A 5,395-nucleotide genomic window follows, 5' to 3' on the forward strand; every position below is an offset into this window, starting at 1 on the left:
CTGGGAAGTGGCGCCTCTCCCCGCGGTCCAAACGCGAGAGCCGCCCTGCCCCTCTTCCCTGACCAGGCTGCCTCGTTCCCTTTCCCAAAGCTCGGGCTGCCGCCTCGAAAGCTGCAAGAGGCTCTAGGCCTCGGGGCAGTGCTGGGGATGGTGTGACACAATCACAGATCCATTGGGGTTGGAGAAGACCTCCAAGATGATGAACACCAACTGTTAACCCAGCCCTGGCCAGTCCCTACTAACCCGTGTCCCCGAGCACCGCTTTCCAGGGATGGTGACTCCACCACCTCCCTGGGCAGCCTGTTCTGGGGCTGAAACGCTCCAGTGAAGAAATATTCACTGATGTCCAACCTAACCCTCGCCTGGTGCAACCTGAAGCCATTTCCTCTCATCCTGTCACTTGTTACCTGGGTGAAGAAATCAACACCCACCTCATTCCAGCCTCCTTCCGGGTAGTCGTAGAGAGCAAGGTCTGCCCTCAGCCTTCTCCTCTCCTTTCCTTTGTCACCGTCCTTCAGATGTGGCCCAAAGTCACTGCTTTCTATCTCCAAATAGTTGACACGATGGTGTACATAAGTGACACAAGGAAGGTGTAACAGGCAGAAAGAGAGCTCTGTGATCACAGAGGAGATGCAAAGGGTCCTGTGTTGCAACTTGTCTGTACTAGCAGCCATCATGGCATTATGAACCTGATGTATAGAGGTACAAAGATTTGCTGGTATTGATAGGTGCATCCCAACTGTCGTATTAGAAGACAGTTAAGAGTAAATAAATAGACACTCCGATACACCCAAAACACGGCAAGAGGGCAAAAAGCAGAGGGCAGGTCTTGTAGCCTGAGACTGTCACCAGCACGTGTCCCAGGCAGCCGTCGTGTTGCTGCAAACCAGACGGGGATGAGCTGATCCCAAATAAATTGCAAAGGCAAGAAATAAACTTGCTATTTACTATTAAGGCTTTTAAAATACTAGGCTGATGGTGGAAGAATCAGTTGTTTTTCTCTAAAAAGGACTACTAAAAAAATTCTTCCTGAAAAGGAAAAATATTTGTAGGGTCCTTAAAAAAAAAAAAATAAAAATTCCAGTGTTCCTTGCTTTTCAAGTAAAAGTATAAACAAATACTTCTCAAAAGTTACACAAACTCTGCCCAGTGAGCAGCTGGCCTTTTTCCCTGACCATTTTCTCACAGGTCTTTGCTTTTCTGTCTGTTTCATGGCTTTAGGCTGTGCTGCAGGGAGTCTGATGAGTGCAGCCTGTTGCAGCCATGCAAGCAGTTGAGGTGACACGGCTGTGCAAAAGGACGAATGTATCATAGTATCATAGTATCAGTCAGGGTTGGAAGGGACCACAAGGATCATCTAGTGCCAACCCCCCTGCCATGGGCAGGGACACCCCACACTAGATCAGCCTGGCCAGAGCCTTATCCAGCCTGGGCTTAAACACCTCCAGGGATGGGGCCTCAGCCACCTCCCTGGACAACCCATTCCAGGGCTTCACCACTCTCATGGGGAAGAACCTCCTCCTCACCTCCAGCCTGAATCTCCCCACCTCCAGCTTCATTCCATTCCCCCTAGTCCTATCACTCCCTGAGATCCTGAGCAGTCCCTCCCCAGCCTTCTTGTAGCCCTCTTCAGATACTGTAAGGGTGCCGTGATTAAGAGACGGGACGCAGCCTGATGCAGGCCAGGTGTCTACTTTATTATGCAGAATTCTTCTGTATAAAACTAATACAACGCAGAAGCTGGTTACAACAGGCACAGGGACTCCGTTACGTCAATCTTCTGTATGTCTGAAGTCTGACCCTCTCAGGTCATAACAACCACACGTAATCAAAAATCTGCCCTCCTCCAACAGCACTGCTGCACCGAGTTCCCATAGTTCACAAGCCATCAAGGCCAACACTGTCTCCTTCTTATCAGTCCAGCAGTGCTTGGAGCTCGGCTCTCCAAGATTTAACCCTTCAGAAGGGCACACTGCTGGCTCATGTTCAGCCTACCATCAAGGAGTACCCCCAGGTCCCTCTCTGCCTGGCCACTCTCCAGCCACTCTGACCCCAGCCTGTAGCACTGCCTGGGGTTGCTGTGGCCAATGTGCAGAACCTGGCACTTGGGTGTGTTCAATCTCCTGCCCTTGGCCTCTGCCCATCTGTCCAGCCTGTCATGTTCTTAAGAGAGCTTCACATGTTAGAATTGCCAGAGAAGCAATTTAAAAAATACACTTAATAGATGAATCCTTTTGCACGTGCAGCCTGGTGGAGATAAGCTTTTCCTGCTTGTAGGCTACTTGAAAGAGGTGGGAATGTGCTACCACAGGTGAGTAAAGGCTAGAGGGCTGAAGTGGGGAAGGAATTGATCCCCACATGCAGACAGGGAACATGTGTGTGAGAATGGCCTGATATCATGGCGTCTGCTCTGCATTTCAAGTGACTAAAATGCCTCCTCTTTTCCTGCAGAACCCATATAATTAAGGACATGTCCTCCTGCTTCTGGAGATAAAATTATTGTAGAATCTCCTTGAAAATTTAACTATAAGAACCCACAAAGAAAGTAAAATCCATTGAGATGTAACTCTTTTAACTCATGTTCTGGAGAACAGGTCTTACGAGGAGCAGCTGAGGGAATTGGAGAAGCCTGGAGAAGAGAAGGCTCTGGGGAGACCTTATAGCTGCATTTCAGTATCTGAAAGAGACCTGCAGGAAGGCTGGGAAGGGACTGTTTAGAAAGGCTTGCAGTGACAGGAGCAATGGTTTGAAACTTGAGCAGGGCAGATTTAGGTCGGACATCAGGAGGAAGTTCTGAACAGTGAGGGGGGTGACACACTGGAACAGGCTGCAGAGGAAAGTGATTGAGGCCCTGTCCCTGGAGACATTCACAGTCAGACTGGATGTGTCCCAGGGCAGCCTGATCCAGTTGGAGGTGTCCCTGCTGACTGCAGGGGTGCTGGACAAGATGAGCTTTGGGAGTCCCTTCCAACTCAATGCAGTCTGTGAATCCGCGAACTAGAGTTGTTTCATCTGGGGAAAAGGAGGCTGAGGGGAGACATCATTGCTCTCCACAGCACCCTGAAAGGAGGTTGGAGCCAGTTGGATGATGGTCCCTTCTCCCTAGTGACAAGCTATAGAATGAGAGGAAATGGCCTCAAGTTGCCCCAGGGCAGGTTTAGGTTGGATATTAGAAGAAAAACTCCTTGTCTTAAGGGGATCACAAAGACTGGAATAGGCTGCACAGGGAGGTGGTTGAGTCCCCATCTCCAGAGGTGTTTCAAAGAGGCAGAGCTGTGGTGCTGAGGGCCATGGCTCAGCACCATCGAGTTAGAGAATGGTTGGACTGGATGAGCTTAAAGATCTTTTCCAGCTGAAACGATTCTCTGATTCTCTGTGCATAGTGTTTCCTTTTTCTGTGAGTAAATGTTTCTATAACAACTTGTCTGCAATCCATGAACTGTTTTAAAGCCTTCAAAACACGATGTAGAACAGAAAGCAGTGTTCTGTGCTGTATTGCTTGGATTGTAGGAGCACACAGAGTTGATCAAGGCTAGAGCCATAAACAGGTGGAAACACAACCCCTAATTAGAATAAACTTTTTTAGAATAAACCAAACCAGGTTGGAAGAGACCTTCAAGATCATCGTGTCCAACCCATCAACCAATCCAACCCACCCAAACAGCTAACCCATGGCACCAAGCACCCCATCAAGTCTCCTTCTGAACACCTCCAGTGATGGTGACTCCACCACCTCCCCGGGCAACCCATTCCATAGCGCAATCACTCTTTCTGTATAGAACTTCTTCCTAACATCCAACCTGAACCTCCCCTGGCGCAGCCTGAGACTGTGTCCTCTTGTTCTGGTACTGGGTGCCTGGGAGAAGAGACCATCATCAGCCTGTCTACAACCTCCCTTCAGGTAGTTGTAGAGAGTGATAAGGTCACCCCTGAGTCTCCTCCAGGCTGAGCAACCCCAGCTCCCTCAGCCTCTCCTCACAGGGCTGTGTTCCAAACCCCTCACCAACTTTGTTGCTCTTCTCTGGACTCGTTCCAGCAAGTCAACCTCCTTCCTAAACTGAGGGGCCCAGAACTGGACACAGGACTCGAGGTGTGGCCTAACCAGTGCAGTGTACAGGGGCAGAATGACCTCCCTGCTCCTGCTGGCCACACTGTTCCTGATGCAGGCCAGGATGCCATTGGCCCTCTTGGCTGCCTGGGCACACTGCAGGCTCATGTTCAGCCTGCCATCGACCAGTACCCCCAGGTCCCTCTCTGCCTGGCTGCTCTCAGCCACTCTGACCCCAGCCTGTAGCTCTGCCTGGGGTTGTTGTGGCCAATGTGCAGAACCCGGCACTTGGATGTGTTCAATCTCATGCCGTTGGATTCTGCCCATCTGTCCAGCCTGTCGAGGTCTCTCTGGAGAGCCTCTCTACCCTCTAGCAGATCAACTCCTGTCCCCAGCTTGGTGTCATCAGCAAATTTACTGATGATGGACTCAATGCCCTCATCCAGATCATCAATAAAGATGTTAAAGAGCACAGGGCCCAGCACTGATCCCTGGGGCACACCACTAGTGACTGGCTGCCAGCTGGATGTGGCACCATTCACCACCACTCTCTGGACTCGGCCCTCCAGCCAGTTCCTAACCCATCGCAGTGTGCTCCTGTCCAAGCCATGGGCTGACAGCTTGGCCAGCAGTTTGCTATGGGGGACGGTGTCAAAGGCCTTGCTGAGGTCCAGGTAGACTCCATCCACAGGCCTCCCCACATCCACCAGGCAGGTCACCTGATCATAGAAGGAGATCAGGTTGGTCAGGCAGGACCTGCCCTTCCTAAATCCATGCTGGCTGGGCCTGATCCCTTGGCCATCCTGTAAGTGCTGTGTTATTGAACTCAGGATGACCTGTTCCATGATCTTGCCTGGCACTGAGGTCAGGCTGACAGGCCTGTAATTCCCTGGCCCATCCAACCAGCCCTTCTTGTGCATGGGCACAACGTTGGCCAGCTTCCAGTCCTCTGGGACCTCGCCAGTGAGCCAGGACTGCTGGAAAATTATGGAGAGTGGCTTGGCCAGCTCATCTGCCAGCTCTCTCAGCACCCTAGGATGAATCCCATCTGGTCCCATGGACTTGTGGGGATCCAAGCTGCTAAGGAGAGTTCCAACCACCGCCTCATGGAACATAGGGATACTGTGCAGCTCCCTGGCTCCTTCTGCCAGCTCTGCAGGCCAGCTGTCAGGAAGACGTTCTGCCCTTCTAGTAAAAATTGAGGCAAAGAAGGTGTTAAGTATCTCTGCCTTTTCCTTATCCTTGGTTACAATGTTCCCCTCCGTATCCACCAAGGAGTGGAGGCTGTCCTTTCCCTTCCTCTTACTATTAATGTATTTATAGAAGGACTTTTTGTTGTCCTTCACA

Source organism: Melanerpes formicivorus, unplaced genomic scaffold (genome assembly GCF_026170545.1).
Source record: "Melanerpes formicivorus ecotype bairdi unplaced genomic scaffold, bMelFor1.0.p_v2 SCAF_155, whole genome shotgun sequence".
NCBI classification, from domain to species: Eukaryota; Metazoa; Chordata; class Aves; order Piciformes; family Picidae; genus Melanerpes; species Melanerpes formicivorus.